Below are 23,456 nucleotides of genomic sequence, written 5' to 3' on the forward strand. Positions count from 1 at the left end.
GACTTTCTAAAATGAATGGTATTAACGTGACTTCTCTCCCACTTCTGTGGCAGATATGTTGAGGTCCTTGCAGATGGCCTTCACCAGTGGTTCAATGACCAACATAAACAACACTGGCGAAAGTGGTCTACCTTGGACTGCCTCTAGGAAGATTAATGTTATAGGATCTCAAAACATTGGTGGGAAACGTGGCCAGAGGATCGCTTTCAAGGACCCTCACCCACTTCATAAAAACTTTGCCTCGACCAAACCATTCTAAGTTATCGAAAACCCGCAGCCACTCAACCCAATCAAATGCCTTCTCTGAGTCGAAAGGGATCACTAATACCTATATAGTTTGTTCTGGACACGCTTGGACCATATTGAGTAATCTTTTAATATTGTTGGAGTATCTGCAGCCTTTTATAAGTTGGTGTGGTTCAGTTTGTAAATGGAAGGATACCCATTTTCCAGCCAAAATATAGGGTCTCAGAGAGGATTTTGAAGTCAACATTTAAAAGTGAGTTGGGCCTCTAAGAAGCACAGTCTTCCAGTATCTTCGTTTTCTTAAGAATAAGAGAGACATGAACCTCTCGTAAGGATGGTGGGAATCAATCGTGATCGTGTGAGTGACTAACATGGTAAGCATCGGCCCTGACAATAAGTTTATAAATTCCACATAAACTTCACTTGGAAATCCGTCAGGACCGGGCGCCTTTCCGCCCTGAAGCTGCTTTATACTCTCCAGCACTGACAATGGTGCATTGAGGCAAGACACTCATTTGGGGGTTGCCCCTGGAAGATACAAGTTCTTGAAGAAAGACTCCTTCTTAATCCTCATAATGCTCAGTCTGATATAATTCGGAGGAAAATCTCCGAAATGCTGCTTTAACCTTTATGGGATTGGAGCTAAGGGTTCCAGTACCTTGCCTAATTGAGATAATGGCTTTGTAGCTCTCAGCACTCGCAAGATAGGCTAAATACTTGCCCGTCTTATCACCATGCTCAAACAGCCTTTATTTTGTAAAAGTAAGTTCCTTCTCGGCTGTCTGCGTGAGCAGAGTATTCACTGTAGACCGATGTGTTGTGATCCTCTGCAGCCTAGCCACCGAGGGTCTATCACAGTATGCCTTCTTGGCTGCCTTCAACCGTGCTTGGAGCAAATGTTCCTGCTCCAGCTTCTGCCGCATCCTAAGGAATAATTATTCCTTTGGCATAAGCCTTAGCAATTTCCCATAGAATGGACGGGTTACTGTTTGAATCTGAATTAATGGCTCAGAAAGATCTGAATTCATTACAGGAATACTCAATGAACTTACTATCCTGAAGAATAAAGGGATCCATTCGCCAGTGTCTCGAACCTGCAATATTGCCCTTAATCTTAACCAATAAGTATACTGTTGCATGGTCAGAAATGGTAATATTCCGAATTGTACAGAACACCACCGAATCGATGATTGCTGCAAGGTGAGGAAGAGATCAACCCCAGTGTGGCCTTTCTGAGGGTTAAAGAAGAAAGTAAAATCCGTATACATGAGGTGGATCTGCCTCCAAATATCCACCAGCCACAGTTCCACACAAACTTTGCTGAGATTGGTAAGTTGGTACTGGGGGCTTTTGGCCATTCTGTCCACCGTCGGTGAAAATGACAATTGAAATTTCCTCCTACAATAATGTGCTGCGAAGAAAGATTACTTAATTTGGAAAATGCATCTATCAGGAATTTAAGGCTGTGCGCCAGGCGGCAATAAACAATCAAAAAACCGTTTTCATCACCGTATATCTTTGAGGATTATGTTCCTCCCGTGGGTGTCTCATACAATCTCATAATTTAAGTGGAAGATTCTTCCTCACCAGTTTGGCTTCTCCCCTACTCCGAGTATCAAAAGACGAGAAATAAACCCGATCAAACCCACTCTGAAATATTCCTTGTCATCAAGGTGCATCCCCTGCAGTAGGACAATAACCACCCTCTCCTTTTTAAGGCTAGAACGTACCCTTTTCCGATTAACTGGCTCCCCTTAATGCTCCAGATACACCATTTAAGCATGACATTGGCCATAACACACTGGAACATTTGAACACCAGAGAGGAAGAACTCGATTTACAAATCGCCTGGCATCAATGAAAAAGATCTCATAGAGCCTAAAAAAAAGACTAACTAAAGCTACTACAACTAACAAGCTCTCAAAACGTTCCATAACTAAATACATACAAAGACAACAAAAAACAGGATACAAAGTGTCAATGGCTCTCAGGAGGGGCATTTACCCCCCCGCCCACTGGGGGCATTTGCACGTCACAAATCTTTATCTTCTACCCCATTAGTAATACTGCATCCAGGGCAATTATTCACAAACTTCGGGATTGAACTGCCCTTAGGTAGGTATTCAGTCATCACGATCACCTTCATAACTCCATCCAGCTTGAGCCGATACCGACACACAAACTAAGCAAGAGAAAAACGAGTAGTAATATTAATGAAGTTAAAAGTGTATACTCTACCCATCCCCGACTATAATTTAATAGCAGAAAGATTCAACAAACTTCCTTTAAAACGAGAGAAGCATGATTATCGATATCCATGAAAGCATCCAGCCTGCTTTATAGTGTCCACAAAGTTTTCGCGTCCTCTGGAGAATCAATGGATCGACTGAAAGATTCACCAGCGCGTGGATGTGTTGAAAGCATACGGAGCACCGCTGGGTTCATTAAGGAATACTGAATCTGAAGTTCCCTTAGTACTCTTTTGATATCATCAAAAGATTTTCTTTTTTGAATCTCTGCCGCTGAAAAGACCTGGAAGGACATAATCCTGCAGCCCTTGTCGGATCTTTTCCCTGTGTTCTGGAAGTTTCCATAAATCTTTGAATGCCCCTGCAACTACATACTCGCACAAGAATGGGTGAGGGCGTTCGTCTGAGTCTGAGCTACGCGTCGTAACCCAATGAACTGTCTCACTCTTCACCCGTTCCTCTTCAGGTTCGAAGTGAAGGAATCACGGCAGCCAGTTCTCGAAAAAAAAATCACTGGCTGAACACCTTATGTCTCCAGCCGACCGATGATATGAACATTCTTCATTCTGCCCTGTTCGCGAGGTCGTCAACTTGTTCAGTTAAGGTACGGATATGTTTTCCAAGGGCGAGGATCCGATCCTTAGAGGAATCGATCACAGACTCATCCGTTCTGTTTGCAAGGCTTTCAAGTTGCTCGTCATGTTTTTGGAGCACGGCTGAGAGTGGTTCGAGTTTCCTACTGAAGTTTTCTTCAATCATGGTTTCAATCATTTCACGTAACTTGATTAACTCGATGACCAAGGCCTGGTGAGTAACTGGGTCCATCGAACGAGCAGAGGGGGTTGCAGTTACAGCCTCAGGCATGCTGACAGCTTCTGACGTTGCCCTGCGTGTTGGGACTTACTCGATCCTTTCCCGTGTTTTGTCACTTCCACTTGACAAAACGGAATTAGTATGGATTTTATAGCTCATTTAGTGTTCAATTTTGAGTAAATGACTGTGGTAGGGTAGGTTAGAATACCACTGTGTTTCAGAGCCCAGCAAAGCAGACTTTTCAGATCGCTGCTGTCTTGTTTCCCCGTTAAAACTTTATCGATGTTATAATTTCGTTTAATTCCTGGATATTCTGGAGCCGTGCCATTCAATACCACTGACTACATATTCCCCACAAGGCAAATTGCTGCCCACTCCTCGATAATCCTTGACTCCTTTGTGATTCGTGAACCTGCCTCAAAAAAAAATCAATATCTCTGCCTCGAATAGTCTGCAGGAAAGAGTGTTTCAAAGACTCACTACACCCTGAGAAAATAAACATAAACCGACTCATCGATGTGTGAGATTAGTTTTTTTTTATCCTTATCTGAGAAAGGATATAGTAATATTGTAAGCAGTTCAGAGGTGCTTTCCTTCACTTATTCCATGGATGAAGGGCTGACAATATGGAGACTTTAACAGGTTACCCTTGGAATGAGAGCTGATCTTATTTAAATATACAATGCCTTGAGGTGAATGGATTAACTAGATACCCACTGGGTGTTTGCATAGTCCAAACTTGAAGTCATTGTCATAGAACCCCTACAGTGTGGAAGCAGGGTATTCTGCCCATCGAGTCCACACAAATCCACCGAACAGTATCCTACCCAGACATGTCCCCCTACCCTATCCATGTAACCTTGCATTTCCCATATCTAACCCACTTAATCTACACATTCCTGGTCACTCTGAGTAATTTAGCATGGTTAATCACTCTAAGCTTTGGAATAGGAGAGTAAACTGAAGAACGGGGAAGAAACTCACACAGACACGGGAAGAATGTTCAAACTCCACATCGAGGGTTGGACGAGGTTGGAATTGACCTCAGCTCATTGCTGATATGAGGTCGCAGTGCTAACCACAAATTCATTATACTTCTCCATTAGCCCTATTAGTTACCTGCGGCTGATGAAAGAAATCAGCCTGACTTGTCCCTATCACTGAATCTGGCCCAGACTGAAACCTTTATAATCGGTCATATCACCAACCTGGTTTCATTTAAAATGTGCTATGAGCAGTGGAGGAGTGGGACTGGAAAAGGAAACTGTTGACACCCTCCAACTTCAGTCAGAACCGGATTGAGGAGAAATTCTCAAAGTTGGATTTCATTAAAGTGGGAGTTCTCTTTCTCAGAAGTTTGGCATGGTTGAATCTTTATATTAAAGCAAGGCTGGCCTCGTCTGATTGTTTATTGACAGGTGAATCAGGGATAATGGTGCATGGAGAGAAAAGTGCAGCTGGAACCACAGTGAGATGAGCCACGACCTTATTTACGTGTGGAGTAGTGTCAAAGGGCCGGATGGCCCACTTGTGTCCCTCAGCCCTGTGTTCTGATGTTCCATTCAGCCCTTGGGAACTGCTACACAGGGGCAGATCGAGACCACTCCAATGGTTCGGTGCAGTTTCAGAAATGTACTTAGAAAATCCAGGCTGGGTCAGAAAGTGGACACCAACCTCAATCATTCTTTCCAGGCTTCCCCTCTCTGTAACTTCTGCTCCATATGTGAGTCATGTTCCAGACACAGATTCACAGTGAATACAGCCACCATACCGCCCCCCCCCCCCCCCAAGTGTTAATTCAAACAAACCTTCTGGTCTCCCTGAATGCGACATTGTACAATACGATTTCCAGGAAAATAACCCGTTACTTTCCAAAAGCATAACATAAGAATGCAAGAAAAAGGAACAGGAGTCGGCCATTCGGCCCCTCAAGCCTGAACGCTCATTTAATAAGAACATGTCTGAACTCCACTTTCCCACGCAATTCGTTGTATCCCTCCACAACTGTTTTCGAATAGGGAATATCAGACATTCACTACCTTCGGAGAGAAGATTGAAATTGGTGTTCCTTATTCGGTATCTCTCTCCTTGAGTTCGAGGCTCAGGGGAAACACCTCCTCAGCATTTACCTTGTCAAGCCCCCTCTTCATCTTGTACATTTCAGTAATATCACCTTTATGCATTTCAACTGCAAAGAATAATCGCCTCACCATTTTTGATGCACTCAATAAAACAACCTTTTCATGCCAGGAACCCGCCTCATGAACCAACCTAGTTACTTGCAACATCTGCATGCTGACGCTACGTTTCATGCACAGGAACACTCCAATCCCTTTGTATTGCTCCTTTTTTAGGAGTCCTCTCCATTAAATAACAGCCAGAATTTTGGTTCTCAGTGTCATCTACAAACACGGATGTGTATTGCACTCAGCTCCCGCCGTCAGGTTATCAGTGTAGATTGTAAATAACTGATGCCATCGGCTTGATATTTGTGGTAATCCAGTCGATACACCTTTATCATGAAGATCCAGTAATCCTGACTCTCCGATTTCTATGTGTTAATCCACCGTCATTCCATGCTAATATATTATCCATCAAACTAAAAGCCTCTGTCTTGTGTCAGAACGTTTATTTTGTGATATCTTGTGGAAAATCTCTGGAAAGCCTCATGTTGACCAGGTCTCTTTATCAAGGCTGTTTGTCACATTCTCAGGAGTTCTTGATGAAGGCCTCTTGTCCGAAACATTGACTTTCCTGCTCCTTGGATGCTGCCTGACCTGTTGTGCTTTTCCAGCATGACTCTAATCTTGACATTCTCAGGATCGCCAGAAAAAATGTATGATTTTACAGAACAAAAGTGGTTTCCCTTTCACAAAACCATGCCACTCTGGGTTTAGCTTTTCTAACTGCCCTGAAATTCCTTCCTTATCAACAGGCTCTAGAAGATTCCCAGCAATAATGGTTAGGCAAAATGTTTCCTGTTTTCTGTCTCATTCGTTTCTTGAAGACGGGCGCCACATTGGAGGGTCTCCAGTTTCGCTGGAACACTCCTGTCATCCATAGTGCCGCTCGTCACTCTGTAAGCACTTCTTTTAAAATTAATTGTGAATTATTGCTGACCTGCCTACCCTTATTGTCACCTGTTAGTTTAAAACCTTGTTACTTTTGTTGCAGACAATTCAAGAAATTCCCTCCTATTACCATTTTGTTTATACCATTTAAATGCTTACAGTACTTTCCCCATGAGGAACGATTTAAAATACTGGTGTAAGTTATTTGCCTGTTCACTGTGGCCAGTTCCCTAGTTACACCCTCCATATGGCCTCAATGTACTTTCCTGACTGTACTCCAGCCTCAGCTCACAAACACATTTTTAAGCTTTTTTTTATACAGACGGAAAAGCTCGTGATGCTTATTTTAATGTTTCTTGCAAATTTATTACATCATATCTTTTCATACATCTCCCTCGCTTTCTCGATTCATGCAGTCATATTGTGCACAAACAGACCATTTGGTCCAATTTGTCCATGCTGGCCAGATTTTATAAACTAAACTAATCTCATTTGCTTGCACTTGGCCCATATTCCTCTAAACGTTTCCCATTCATATGTTTGTCCAAATGTCTTTGAAACATTGTAGCTGTACTTGCATCTACGACTGTTCCTATGGCAACTCATTCCATACTTACATCACCCACTGTGTAAGTAAAGTTGCTCCTTTGTCCCGTTCAAGTTTTCCCTTTTTTACTTTAAAGCTATGCATCTATGTTTGAACACCCCGATCGTGCAGAAAGGACCTTAGCTATTCACCCTATCCATGCCTCCCATGACATTATAAACCTCGAGAACGGCACCCCTCAACCTCCTACACTCCATCTGATACTAACTTCGAGATAAAATATTTAACAATAAGCACTTCAAATTTGAAAGAATTATAAAGATGACAGGTAAAGAAAACAGCCCAAACTTCATGTTGACAGTTTTGCTCTATGTTACAAAACTAAGGCAGCATGAAACTCTTACTAGTGCCAAGAAGAGGTCAAGCACCTGAATTCCTTAGTGTGAAGGAGGTGATGATCTATAGAGTGAAAATCTATCGCTTGCTAGATCTATATAATACCACATGGTCAACATTCTCTCTCCTGTTCTCTCTGTGACCTTGTGTGATTGTGTTTTCTTTATCTTATACTCAGTTACAGAGAACCCCTTTCCCCCATTCACATCTTAATTTAAACCCATTTTGCATCATCTTCTCGTTCACAACTGCGAATATCCCGTTTATTTTATGCCATGCCATCTTTTCCAAGTCATGAATCCCCCAACTCCGGCAAGGGATTAAAAAGCCCAGTCTCCAACCTTTTTCAGTTCTGTACAAGTCACACGGACTTGTAAGGCTAACTCTGTTTCTCTGTCTCTGCAGATGCTGCCAGACCTGCAGGGTTTCTCCAGAAACGAATAGGCACAGCACAAATTTTCACTTAAAGAAATAGCGAAGGATACTGGAACTAAAAACACAAAAATTGCTGCAGAAACTGAGAGCTTCGTGAAAGGGTCAGTGGACCCTACATTCAGTACAAAAGACGCCCGCAGACGTGCTTTGTTTCTTCAGCAATTTTTGAGCAAGTTCCAATTTGTTAAAGCTTCTCAAACGCCCTGTCCAACACGAAGCGTCGTACCCTGGGGACTGAACGATAATGCAAAGTGCAAACATTCATTGGATCTGAAACTGCATATGGCTGGCATCACTGACACCGCAGAGCTCTTCATCATGGTCAGGGAGAAGACCAAAGAGAAACACATTCAATTCAACCGCAGAAGATGACATTAAGATAAAGGAGAAGATTCAGATGAATATGTTAAAGGGTTTGAGTAATGTAACAAATTGGAAGCATGACACCATGGGAGACCCTGAGCAGAATGAGAGTAGGAAAATGGAACTATTACCGCATCAGAAACCAGGTGATGTCACTGAGTTCACGACTGATGGGTGAATGGGTCTCGATGTGAACTGGGGGACAGTCAGTAGAATTGAATTGCAGATATTGTAGCTCAAACTGGGCTATCACGTGATGCTGTTGACAACAGCAGCAATAGAAGCAGGATTGTATGCAAACATAATCTGTATTATTTTCCCCAGGATATTCCATCAGTCTATCATTACCACCAAGCCGAGTGATGGTTCAGTGATGTGTGTGGGTGAACATGCCAAGGTCAGGACCATGTGTACCTAAAGCTGATGACAAGCCATTAAAGCTACCGCACTTGAATGGTTTCATTCCCAACAGCAGAACGAACATCTGATAGAGAGGATGAAATGATCCCAAGACCAACAGATTCGATCTAAGCTCTGCAGTCCTACCACATCCAGACATAAATGTCGGTGTACTATTAAGCAACGTACTGGAGGAAAGGACTCCAGAAATATCCCCAATTTAAGTAATGGAACAGCCCTGCACATTAATGAAAAAGACAAGGATAGCATATCTGCACCATCTTCAGCCAGAGGCGTTGAATCGATGATCCATGTCACCCTCGTCATGATGTCACAGAATCACAGATGCCAGTCTTCAACGAATTCGATTCGCTGCACTTGACATGAAGAAACAGTTGGACACATAGATATGACAAAGGCAATGGGCCCTGACACCATTCCCGCAATGATACTGAAGACTTGTGCTGCACAACAAGCCGTGTCCCTGGGGAAGCTTTTCCATTCCAGCTCCATCTCTGACAACTCCCTGGCAATGTGGAAAATTACTCAAACTATGTCCCGTCCCCTAATAAAATAATAATTACATTATGACCATTTAACACTCCCTCAGTGCTTTCACGATAATCACATTGGTGGGAGTTCATTTTGACAGAGCTGTCAAGCAGGACAGAAATAACCCGCTCAGTGTGGTTTCCCATAGTTTCTATATGGACATGGTGCTGTTGTGGAAATGTCACTGGATTACTAATCCAAGACAGGATAATCCTCTGGCAGATGGTGGAAGTTAAAAAAATAATAAAATATCACGATCTAGAATCTGGTGATGGTAACAGTGACCTTGCATCCAATATTGATTGTAAATATCGATCTCCTTCCCCAATGTACTTTCAGGAAATGAGTCTCCCGTGCTTTCCTGGTCTGGTCTAAAAGTGACTCCAGACGCAGAGCCATGTGATAAAGTCTCGAATGGTCCCTGAAACGGCCAAGCGAGACACTCAATTGTATCATACTGTTCCAAGGTCTTAAAGGATACAACCAGACAGAATACCTGGCACCAGCCTCCATAACAGAAAAGGGAACGGGAATCATAGTCCTGTTGAACCTGCAGAGTCCTCCTTCCTAATATCTGAGAGCTTGTGACAACATTTACAGAGCTTTCCCACAGGCTGCACGGAAACATCGGGAAAGGAGTAGGCCATTCAACACATTGAGCCTTCCCCATTCGAGTTCATTGAGAAAATCTCCTCAATGCAGTTTTCCCGACACAGTGTTCATATCCATTAATATGTTTAAACATTGTGAAATATAAAATAAGAACTGTTGTAGTCCCTTCAGTCCATCAATCTTGCTCCTCGATTCAATATACAGGCAGTTCTCTGATAACGCGCATTTATTGAACTGATTTTACTGCAGTGCGATTCGTGAATTGTGCACCTTTTTGCTATAAAGTGAGCTCCAGCTCACTGTGACACGATTCCTTGCCAGGCACCAGCCGAACAACTAAACCCAGCTTCAGGATCCTCTGTCTTCAAAATGCACCCTCTGATTTTTCAGCTAAAACAGGAATGCAATCCAATCTGCAAGCCTTGAACCTGAGCCTGAAACGGGGAAGTGTTCTCTCCAATTAGAAGGAACTTTATTTCAAACCGGGGGAGAATCTTGAGGAGAAATGGAATTCCATGTTGGCATCACGTGGTCAGTCAGCTCTTCGCGCTTTCTGGTGAAGAGCTTGGTGAAAGGTACAGGGATGTAGCCAGTGACTGCATTGTCATTATTAGCACTACTTCATTACAATATATGATTTAAAGATTTAATTAGACTGTGCTAGTGTGTGTGTTAGATGAACTTTAATATTGTTTTAATATGTTGCAGTTCGCCCATTATTCCCTTTTCCCCATAGACCCCATTATTAACATTACATGATTTTCTGCAACACGGTGATGCACAGGAACACAGCTACCACGTTATTGGAGAGCAACCTGTAATGATATCTCATCCTCTATCTTCTTTCCATACACTGCTCTCTCCCTATCCCTTCAGTTTCCAGAAATCCATTTTTATATTCAGTGCCTTGGTTTCCACAGTCTGATCTGGGAGATAATTCCCCAGGTTCACCAGTCTCTGAGTGCAGACATTTATTCTCATCTCAATGCAGAGTGGTCTGTCTGTACCTAATGCTGTGGCCCATTGTTTTGATGTCCCAGCCAAGGAAATTGTCACCCCAGCTTCCAATCTGTCTTGTCCTGACAGAGTTTTATATATTTCACTGATATCTCCACTCATTTTCCTAAAGCCCATGGAATTCAGGCCCAGCCGCCCCAGATTCTGCTCCCACAAAAGCGATCAGTCTGGTCATCTTCACTGCTCTCCCTCAATGTCAGGTTTGTCCTTTATTAGGAAGGAGACCAAAACTGCACAGTATTCGAGATGAGGTCTCACCAACGCCCTGTACAGCTGCAGTAAAACACCCTTACTCCTGTATTCAAATCCCCCTGAAATGAAGGTGAATACGCGATGTATCTGCCTATCTGCTTTCTGCTCCTGCAATATTGCTTTCAGTGACTGGTGTACAGGGAGATCCAGATCCTTTTTCAGTGTTACAGCTCCCCACTTGTTGGGTCTGTGTACACTTGTCAGCGTGCCAATGCCATTACCAGTGTTGACTTCTCGATTCAGATCTCATTGCCCTACACTGACCTCGGAGGGCTGCACAGAAGAAACAAAAATGCAGCTTAAATTCCTTTATAGATCAACATTGTTCAACCAATCCCTTTTCAAATGATAGGCTCCAGTTCTGTTTTTCCCATCAAAGTTCACAATATCACATATCCCACGCCTCCCCTCCGCATTGCTCCTCATATGTGCCACGTATTTGCCCAGACACTCCACTTGTCTCAATCACCTTGGAGCATTTTGACATCCTGCTCACCCACTCACAATCTGATATTGTTTAGTGCCATCTGAACACTTGAAAATATTGTATTTGATCCACTCAATCATATATATTATGTGTATTAGGAATAGCTGGGGACCAAACCAGAACCCTTGCTATATCCTCCAAGCCTTCCATTCAAAAAATGTATTGTTTTATTTCTACTCACTGCTTCCTGACAGCTCTCCCATTCTAAAGCCATATGAGTGCCAGACCCATAGGATTTGAATTTGCATAATAGGCTTTATCAAAAATCTTTCTGAAAATGCAGATATTTCATTGATTGCTTCTCCATAATTATGCTAAAGGCACTTTCTCAAATATGATTCCCATTTGATCAATCTCTGTTGACTTTGTCTGTGCTCATTACTTTCAGTTCCAATACTTTCTCTAAAACTGTTCAGTTGCTAATTTTATTCTATTCCCTTTTTCTAAACAGACTAATATTCACTTGTTTTGTTGGGAAGTTTTCTTTTTTGTTTCGTTTTCTTATGTGAAGACATAACTGAAGTATTTGGTCCACAGTTCTGCCTTTTCTCTGTCCTCAAATCTCTGGTGTCAGACTGTAAGAAAGCTGCACCTTTTTTTCCCGTAATATTGCCATTGACATAATTTCAGAAGATATTATAAGTTCAATCTTAAAACCCTTGTTAATATACTCTTCAGAAACCCATCAATTCCTACCTTAAGCTACTCAATCATTGATCTTCCACAGCCATACAAACACAGAAACACAGACGTTGTCCCATCAACAATACAGCGCGGTCTCCATTAGCCCCACTTTCCGACACAAAACCGTAGCTGTGAATCTTATGGCACTTCAAGTTCATAACCGTGTATTTTCTAATGGTTGTGAAGTTACCATGACAATTCTTCTCTCAGGAAGTGCATTTCTGACCCCAGCACCCTCTGAGTGAAAAACAATCCTCAATTCCTCTCCAAATCTCAAACCCTTCACTTTTAAATGTGCTCTATTGTTCTTGGCCCTTTGACTAAAAGGAACATCTGCTACCTATCCACACTATCCATGTCCCTTGTAATCCTATCTTTCTGAATCTCGGCCCACTCAGCCTTCTCTCCTCCAAACTAAACAACCCGAGCTTATCCAGCCTCTCTCCATAGCTACTATGCTCCATCCTAGCGAACATCCTGGTGAATCTCCTCTGAGCCCTCTCCACTACAATCACATTCTTCCTGTAACGTGGCTCCCAGAACTACAATCAGTATTCCATCTTGGCAAAAGCAAACTTCCGCATAGCTCTTATAACCTATGCCTTGACGAATAAAGGTTATGTCTACGGTCCCCTAAGCTTTCTCAAATTTTGCATTAACCAGTCTAGTCACATTCTGGTAATTGTGCTGAAGCACTCTCTGGGGTCCCTAGTCTGCTGCTATTCATTGAGTTCTCCCCTGTCAGTTCCTTCTTAAAAAGTGCATTATTTCATATTCATCAGGATTACATTCCATCTGCCATTGATCCACCCATCTGACCATTCCATCTGGAACTTCCTGTAACAAAAGACCTTCCTCCTCACTGCCAACCACCCGGCCAATCTTTGTATTAAACACAAACTTAGTTGTCACACTCCCACCACCTCTGTCTATATTCACAGCTGCATCATTTATGAATACCACAAATAATCAGGTTAAAGATGACACAACACCAGGTTATAGTCCAACAGATTTATTCGGAGGCACTAGCTTCGAAGAGCTGCTTCTTCATCAGGTGGTTGTGCGCTTTGAAATCTCGTGCGTCTGAATAAACCTGCTGGACTATCACCTGGTGGTATGAGATTTTTAAGTTTGTCCACCCCAGTCCAACACCAACACCTCCGTATCACAAATAATAAGGGACACAGTACTGATCCCTGTGATACACCATTGGACACCGGTCTTAGTCACACTAACAGCCTTCAACCACTACCCTCTGTCTCCTAACAGAAAGGTGATTTCGATGCAACTTGGCTAGTCACGAATGACTCCTATCTGTCCCTTTGTTATTCTTTTCTGCGTGACACACTTGCAGAATATTTGGGAATTCTCCCTAATCTTGCCCTACCAGCAGGTTTCTATGCCCCTGTTTTAGGCAGTTCTCACCAAGTGAAGAACTTCTTCATTATTGTGGTCTTAAATGATCTGTCCCTTAAACTGCAATTATTTGCCTTGAATATGGAACTGACAGCCAGGGAAACGTTCTGTTTATTTCCAACTTGGCATATGTTTTGTGAAGTTTCCAAGTTTCATCGTGACCCTCCTCTCATTCTTTCAAACTCTAAAGAACACAGGCCGAGTTTCCTCATCAGGCAATCTCGCCATCTGAGGGATTAATCTGGACAATGTCCATTGCACTTTTTGTGGTCAGTATATTCTTTCTCAGATTGGGTCACCAACACTTTACACAATGGATGTAGGTTTGCTCGCTACATTTCCAGACGTTTCGTTAACTTACTAGGTAACATCTTCAGTGGACCTCATGCGAAACAATGCTTAAAATTGTTGCTTTCCATTTAAATGTTTGGATTTGTTTGTGTTGGTGATGCTATTTCCTGTGGCGAAGTCACTTCCTGTTCCTTTTCTCAGAGGGTGGTTGATGGGGTCTAAAAACTAACAGCACATCGAGTTAGACATCTATCAGGAATACACATGGATTTTCTCCATTATTGCTGTTAATTTCTAAATAATCAATAGCACATGCTGTGTAATAGATTCCAACAGTTTCCAACTTGCAGATGTCAAGTTAATTGTTCGGCAGTTCTCCAAACTATGTCTTCTTCCCTTTCTAGATGCTTGGATTCCTTCCATTAAGCTATAGTGCTTGGACCACGTTTGCTAACTTCCATTTATCCAGAATGGCTTCCAGCCTCTGCAGAATGCACAGGAAAATGAAACTCAGTCATCGACAGTGCAATTAATATTTCTATTGCCGATTTATGTCTGACATTTTAATATGAAGTACATTAGGTTTGTCAGACTTAGCAATGCTCAATCCAGTTACATTCTCAAAATACCTCCTTGTTACTGATATAAGCTGACTTTATGTCTTCAGTTGCACAAGCCCTACATGATCAATTGGTATTTCTGAGTGATTTTGTGGATCTTCCTCCGTGAAGACAGATGCAAAGTAACTGGTTATTTTCTTGGTCATTTCCCTGTTTTTCACAATAAACTCTCCTCTCGCGATTACCCAAATACATATTTGATCTTGCTTTTGCTTTGTTTCCTTTGAAATACAGATTGTAGATTTATGCAGTGATTTTATTCTTGTTTTTTTTAGCATTCATGTTCTGTTTTTGATTTCCTTATCAATTTCATGGCCCTTGTTTCTAGATCGTGAACTTCTCCAAATTCTCAGGTTTCCACAATGACTGAAATTCTTCCGAAGCCACTTCCTATGATTAATTCGTTTTCTAATTTGTTATGTTAAATATCATTGTGTCACTTTCCCTTTCGTTGGTGTTTATACCTGAAATAAATAGACGTATTATTCAGACTTTGCATTATTTCTATAAATCTCCTGGTCCTGACCAGATATGTTCAGGAACACTGCAGGAGGACAGAGAAGGAATTGCGGGAGCCCTGGCTGATATTGTTGCATCATCGCTGGCCAACAGGTGAGGTCCCGGAGGACTGGTGTTGGGGGGGGGGGAGTAGCGAATGTTGTGCCCTTACTCAAGAAGGGCTTAAAAAGTAAAACTTGGGAACTATGGACCACTAAACCTAAAATCTGTAGCAGGTAACTTACTTGAAAAGGTTCTGAGAGATAAGATATGCATGCATTAGGAAAGACAGAGTGTGATTCGGAGCAAGGTTAGACTGTTGCTAGAAAAGCACAGCAGAGCAAGCAGCATCCGAGGAACAGGAAAATCAACATTTCGGGCAAAAGTCTATCATCAAAATCAGCACAACTTTGTGCATCGGACACCATAGCTCACAAATTTGTTCGAATTCTTTGACGAAGTGATCAGCAACGTTGAGGAGGTCAGGGTGGTATGTGTAGTCTATATGGATTCAAGTAAGGCCTTCAATAAGCTTCCACATGGTGTGCTGCTCTGGAAGGTTAGATCGCATGAAATTGAGGAGGACCTGCCAAATTGGATATAAAATTGGCTTGATGGTAGGAAGCAACGAGTAATCGTGGAAGGATGCTTGTCAGACTGGAGGCCTAGGACTAATGGATGCATCGGGGCGATGCTGGCACCACTATATATTACATATATCTATAATTTAGATGAGAATGTACGTGCATGATTTGTAAGTTTGAAGGTGACAATAAAATAGGCGGTTACATGGAGAATGACAAAGGTTATCAGAAATTTCAGAACTGACAGCAGTACCTTGATCAGCTGGGGAAGTGGGCCGAGAAATGGTAAATTGATTTTAATTCAGATCAGTGCAAGTTCTTGCACTTTAGAAACTCAAATCAATATCGGAGTTTTATGGTGAATAGTTGGGTCTTAAGGAATGTAATTGAAAAGAGGGACCTTGGAATTCAGGTACATGGTTCTCTGAAAATTGATTCAGAGGTAGACAGGGCACTGAAGGAGACTTTTAGCACACTGGCAGTCATCAGTCAGTGCACTAAGTAGCGAATTTGGGGAGCTATGATTCAGGATACGGGGCACTGATGAGGCCATGCTTATACCGTTATGTTCAGTTTTGTTAACTTTGGTATAGGAATGATGTTATTAAACTGGAATGAGTGCAGAAGAAATCTACAAGGATGTTGCCAAGGACTCAAGGCTCTGAGTTATAGGGAGAGGTTGGAAAAGCTAGGACTTTTTTTACTTTTGAGTGTATGAGACTGGGGAGAGGATCTTATTGAAGGGTATAAGATCATAACAGGCATGGATAGAGTGAATGCAGTCAGCCTTTACTTCCCTGGATTGGACAATCACGGACTAGAGGGCATTAGTTTAAGGTCAGAGGGGTAAGAAAAAAAGGGGACCTGAGGAGCAACTTTTTTACACACAGGGTGTTATGCATATGGAATGAGCTGCCAGCAAAAGTCGTGAAGGTGGGTATATTCACAACATTTAAAATGCATTTGGATAAATACAGGATAGGAAAGGATTAGAAGCATACGGGGCAATGGCTGGGAAATGGGGTTAGTGTGAATTGACATTTTGGTCGGAATGGATCAGTTTGGGCAGAAAGGCCTGTCTCCGTGCTATAGGACTCTATGACTCTAACAACCATTGCTTAACTCCCACTGAATGTTATTTTGTATTTTCCCAATTCACTGGAACAAACTTGACCCTCTCGGCTCCATGCTTCCATCATTGACCAAAATGCACAAACATTCTATATTGTATGCAGACGCTGTGTAAAATACAACATATTATTCACAACATTAGTCACTACTCCTCCAAAGCTGCTTCAGAGCAAGGACATTGATTAGTCGTCCTGACCACACAACACCAACTCCGAAAAAAAACTTGATCTCTAGTTTGGTTCAATACATACTCTTCAACCCACCTGATATACATTTAGGGAATTTTTCACAGCATGAGCAGTCACATAGTTAACGCTGTTGAGATGCAACTTGAGAACATCCAATAAGACTGAAGTATCCATGATATTTGCATGTCTAATTTTCAGAGCATATGACGCTCAGAATTTCTGCAGCAGTTTTAGTTTCGCTATATAATACACCAATGTTTGCTTCTCCTTGTTATTTGTAAGCTCCCCTTAAACTGAATCTGAGGGACATGGTCTGTGGCGTTATCGGTGATAGACTTGGAGAAGACATTCCGGAAGGGTCACCTTGACGCTGTGATACAGGACAAGCGTCAATAACCTTCTCTGCTCTGTCAGGATAAGGATCGCCATATTCTATCTGCTCCTTCACACTCCCTGTATACCTGTTATAGCACTGACGCCCGAACAAGGCTCACACTCTATTTCCAAATAAGGCTCAGGCATTTCGAAATTCACTATTGAATTCAGCAACTTTCTTCCTCACTTTCTCTGTCACCTACACAATACCCCCCACACTAATAATACTAAATTGATTTACAACTGTCGACTGACTCATTCCGGACACCTCACCATTCCCCCCAGCCCCACATCCACCAGAACTAACAGCAGGGTTACCCATTTCCACTCTCCTTCTCTCTCTCCCTTTCTCCTGTTCCGGGAGAAACTGTCTGGAATTGCACAGAAAGGGCCAAGCTGGGTGGTGCTGTGCCTGATATCTGTTTCCTCACACCCCCTTCTCCCTCCATGTGGGGAGGAACCTGGCATGAGCCAGACAGAAACAAGATGGCTCATGTGGAGCTTCTGAAAAAAACCACTTCCCATCAACTGAGTAAAGAGCAACATTCAGTTCTCACTTTAAACCCACTGTCAGTTCCAACGTCAGTCCATTCACTCCCAAACAAAAACAGATACCTCACTGCGCAGAGATGCAGACACTGAAATGCACAGACGTATTGGTAAACACCCCAACATACTAACATGTACCACAAATATAAGGAGATGGGCATACACACAGACTGCAACACACAGAGACATATACAATTGCACACAAATAGACACAAACACAGAGAGAAACACAGAGGCTGATACATAGGTACACAGATGTAGACACACAAATACACAGAAAACAATCACATGGACACACACACGCATATATATATATATATATATATATATATATATATACACACAGAGACGCAAGCACTAATGTCATTAAGACACAAATCGACACGTTTTTGGTTTATAAAGGGATCAAGGATTCTAGGGAAAAGGCAGGAGATTGAGTTTGGGATACATAAAAGAAATTATTGAATGGCATATCAGACTTGGTGTGCCGAATGGCCTCATTCTGCTCCTTTTTTTCATGCTCATGTGGTGTTATGCTGTCAAGTATTCACTTTCTGAGATTGCCGCAGAGGCTGTACTTGATACATTTTTGACTGGAATGAGTCAGTGGGAATGTGGGACATGTTTGGAGGGCAGAATGGTTTATGGTTATTCATAATTATTATATCCTTAAGTATGAAAAGAGGTGGTGATTTGATGTGAGGTTAGCACAGTTTTAATGTAATGGGTCCGACAATGAAATAAAGATGACCCTTTCCATTTAGTGCCGTGCGGTCTGTGGTATCCTCATCCTCAGGGAATAGGGAAGACTCTGTTATTGAGGATATTCTAGGCTGAGCTCGACTGATCTTTGCTGGACAGGAGAGTCAATGTTTATCGGGAACAGACAGGAGAGGGATGATCAGAGACAATTTGACCAGCCATGAGCATTCTGAATGTGTTGTTATCTCAATCCACCCTCGATGCTGTTATAGAGATATACTGCTGCCCCTACTCCATGTGTTGTTCCCTCAGTCCACCACTCGAAGCTGTTACAGAGATATACTGCTGTCCCTACCCTATGTGTTGTTCCCTCAATCCACCGTCGAGGCTGTTAGAGAGATGTACTGCTGCCCCGAACCCATGTGTTGTTCCTTCAATCCACCCATCGATGCTCTTACAGGGTAGGGGACCACGCCAATCCGTCAGACAGGATCGTTACAATGAGACAGGTGGAGACCATTCTGCCCCTCTAAGAAATTACGCAGGAATATAGAATTAAGTAATTCAGATCGTTGAGTACATTACACAGACCAGGACGAGGCCATTCAACCCGCCTGAGCGGCTACACAGTAACAGGGAATATGTCGCTAGCAGGAAATAGAGAGCAGAGAGAAATGTTTACTTTCAGGCTGCAAAGCTCTAACTGATGGAGTGCCACCGAGATCACTGTGGGGTCATCAATCACCAATAATCTGTATGAATGATCTGGCGGAAGGGGAGGGAATGGCTTGGAGCTCAATTAGCTTGTACACCAAGATGGTCATTCATTGTGTCGTCAAATTGAGATACTGAGTCTGCAATATGATTATAGACAGGGAACGTTAGTGTACAAACCTTCAGTAGAAATATCATAAGGTAAATTGTCTATTTTGGCATGAAGGATAAAATAATGGTAATCAATTTAAATGGAGAGAGATTGCAGAACTGTGTGATACAGGAGGTTTCCATGTTCCTGGGACATGAATCATGTGAAGTCAGTCTGCAGATGCCGCAAGTGATTTGGAAGGTAAGTGGAATGATGCTGTTTTTGACAAAAGGTTAAGGCTTAAGTGCATTAATGTTTTACTGTATCTGTACAGGGCATTGCTGAGACCACATCTGATGCACTGTGAACAGTTTTGATCCCCTAACACTAAAATAAAAGGACATAATCATTTTTTTGAAATTTTCAAAGCGGTTTCCATTTTCTCATTCCTGGGACGCCAGCCTTTGGTTATGGGGGATAATCAGTTCCGATCATAGCCTAGAAATAGTATTGAACCACGATGACTTTCAGAAAAGTGCATCAGCTGGATGCATATTATCTCTTGTCAGGGAGACTAAAGCTAGAGAATATATTTGAAGAAAAAGATGCATTGATATTAACACACATACTATGAAGACACCTACCAATATTTACAAATTACACAGACACGTGGAAGCATGTCATCAAATTATAAAATGGGGACATTTTTTGAGATTGAATGGAATTGTGTACAACAAGAGCAATGATGCCCCTGCATATAATCCATAATCAGGTTTTCCAGAGAATGTTCCAGGAGAGCACACATGGTCCAGTTTGGTGTTCAGTTGACATCATTGTATGTTTCAACACAGAGAGGGAACAGCCGATTGATCCCTTTCTCTTACTTTGTTCCACCAGATAGCAAAGTGCCAGTCTATAAAAACCCTGAGTTACCCTTGCCACTTGTGATGGATTCCTGGTGAGGATTCATTGGAAACTCTCATATGCCCGAAACAAAGGGAATTCAGCCAAATCCAACTGTTCCAGAAAGAAATCCCACAACCAGTAGCTCATTTGAACAGAATAACTTCAAAGGCAGAATAACATTTGGAGCACTCTGTCATTTTATTATTTGATATGAGTTCAACGTTCTGTGTTTGCACCTAAGATTGGTGCAACCAGTGGAGGAGTGAGACGGAAAAGGAAACAGTGACCGTCCAACATTGGCTGGAGCACAAATGAGAAATTTTCAAAGGGCTGTCCAAGTTGAAATTCCCTCCCCAGAAGTTTGTGGTGCCTGGATGTTACATTTATTCAAAGTTGTATTTGTTGACATTTGACCGAAAAGTGAATGTAGAAAATGGTATACAGACAGAAAAGTGCTGGGGAGATCACAATCACATGACCCATAATCTTTGTGCATGGTGGAGCGGTGACAAAGTGTCTAATGGCACACTCCTGCTGCCCAGTCCGATGTTTCTATGTTCCAGCCAACCACTCCCAGCTCCTGCAAGGAGCAGTTGGAGGCCACTTGCTCCAAATACCTGATCCACAGTAACACAGCATCTCATTCAGTCCCTCAAGACTGTCACACACGCACGGTTTAGTGTGGGTTCGAAAATGCTATTTGGAAATCCAGGCTGGGTTCGAAAGACGCCTCTGGTCTCTTTGCAGAGTGTCTTCTCACTGCAATTTGTGCTTTATTTGTTGGTCATAATACAGGCCCAGATTCACTGTGAATACAATCCTCATATCTCACACAGAGGTGACTCACAAAATACTTTGCTCTGTCTGATTGCAACGTTCAATAACAGAACGTTTAGAAAAATTACAACCATTAACTTTGTAATTACAGAATATGAGGGCATAAAGAACCGGATCAGCTAATTCGGACGATCAAGCCATTGTTTACCATCATGGCTGATCTACTGTTGGCATTAACTCCTTTTAAATGCCCAATTCTTCACATCCCTTAGCTTTCGGACAGGTCAAAAATCCATCTACCTCCTCCTTAAATACTTTCAGTGATGCAGATCCCAGAACTCGCTAGCCCAGATAATTCCTGACATTAATTACCCGCTGTTAGAGGAAACATTCCCTACACATACATCGTCACCTAATTGATATGAACGAGAGGTGAACACAGGGGATCAGCAAACAGTGAATGGCTTTGATATCAAGTGAGTATTTGACTGAGGATGGCCTCAGGACCACCCACTTATTTGAGCTGAATGGAAATCAGGTGTAACCTCCCACTTGTCTGGGTCTTACAGAGCACAAAGAAAGATGCTTGTGGTCGGTGGCCAACAGTCCTAACAGTTCCGGGATATCTCTGCAGGAGATCCACAGGTTAGCCTCCTCATCACAAACATCTTCAACTGCTATATCAATGTCTTTCCCCATCATAAGATCTGAAGTAAGGATGATGACTGAAGATCACACAATATTCAGATATTTTGTGCCCCCTCAGCTCCTGAACCATTCTGTGTCCATGTGCAGCAAGAGCTGGACAGCATGCCGTTTGTGTTGTTAAAGTGTCAGTAACATTCATGTAACAGCGCTGCCAGACACTGCACATTTCCACAGTTAATAGAGGAGCTCAATCAGCATCCCAGGCTGGTTGCACACTGATATGTGGAAGCTATTGAGCCCGTGGAAACTACTGAACAAGATGTGGGACAGCCCATTCAATCCACCTGCCTATTCCGCATGAAGTGAATGGGTCTGGTCAGTACATCGCATTGTTAAACAGGAACAGCCAGAGCCCAATCAGACCCGTAAACCTGTTCCATGAGACCAGGAGGAGGCTATTCAGCCCCACGAGATAGTTATACAGAAACAGGAGGGCGTCATTGATACTCTAACATGACAAACCAATGAAACCGAGACTGCATTGACAGGGGACTCCATGGTATTAATCATTATTCCATTGTTTGTAGAACGTGTGCTACGTTAACATGGTTTGCTGGCAGTGATAAGGGAAACCAAATATTTTGTGTAAAGTCTCAAGGAGTCATCTTCTATCTCCGAGAAAACACTCCCATGTGCTCTATGTAGGTCAGAAGCTGCTGGGAAGAGTTAACTCTTTTATAATGAAGGTACTGTTGCTGCTGGCAGGATTATGGATGGCATTACGTTCATTGCAGGATCACGCAACAATTGAACTGTATTAACGTTGGGAGAGTTTTTTTTTTCAAAAGCCTGAACCACTCTCTCTCTGTTTCTGATTCGAAAAAGGGAGTGGGGGTGGTTGGGTGGAACGTTCTCAGAGGGTCTTAAACTATCGAGAATCATGTAACCCGAGTGAAAAAAAAGCCATGGATTTTATCACCGTAACAGTGTCTGTTGAGAACATCAGAAGTGATTGTGCATCCCCTTAATGTTCAATGCAATCACCTTATTCTCTCACTGAGCTTCACTCACTGTTCATGTTGCCATCATCCCAGGGATTAGTCTAGTGAGACTTGAGAGAAAGTCTATCGACAGTACCCCACATACTGCCTCAACACACTCAGGGATGATCACAATAATCCTTTTCTCGCACTTAGACATCTCCGTTTCCTTCCTGTGTTATGAAACGCCATTATTTCTCTATGCACTACGACTGACATGGAATTTATAAGTTCCTTATATCTGTACGTCAGCATCAGTAAAGCTAGCACCAGAGTTGCCTATGGAGATGTGCATCACACTCGGAAAGCATTTCAATGAGATCGAATACACCTAAAAGATGTAATGATCACCTACCTGAATAGAAATGAGGTGTTCAAATGCGGGAAACAGGGAGTGGAAGGGAGCTATCTTTACTTTTGTTCTTCTCTCAAAGGATGTATGCAGCTCTGGTCAGGGCAGCATGTTACACCAGTCTTAAACTTAGTGTTCAACAGGACAGTAAAGAGTAAAACACATTGCTGGGGGTTTGTAGTGTTACAATTCAGGATAAATTCTCCTGCTTAATAAAACCAGCAACACAGAAAATATTTATCCAATGCAGTAATGTGCGATAATTCTAGAGTCTAAGAACTATTTAAAGTAAAAATTAACAACTTTATTTCTTAAAGTTTTACAGAGAATAATAATCGAACGAATAGTTACAACATCTTCCTCGAACCGATCTTTGACCTTACCCCTCCACAATTCGAGTCAGATAAGACTCCAAATTAAGTTTTACAAAATAAAACTTCTTATCTCTAAA

Source organism: Chiloscyllium punctatum, chromosome 16 (genome assembly GCF_047496795.1).
Source record: "Chiloscyllium punctatum isolate Juve2018m chromosome 16, sChiPun1.3, whole genome shotgun sequence".
NCBI classification, from domain to species: domain Eukaryota; kingdom Metazoa; phylum Chordata; class Chondrichthyes; order Orectolobiformes; family Hemiscylliidae; genus Chiloscyllium; species Chiloscyllium punctatum.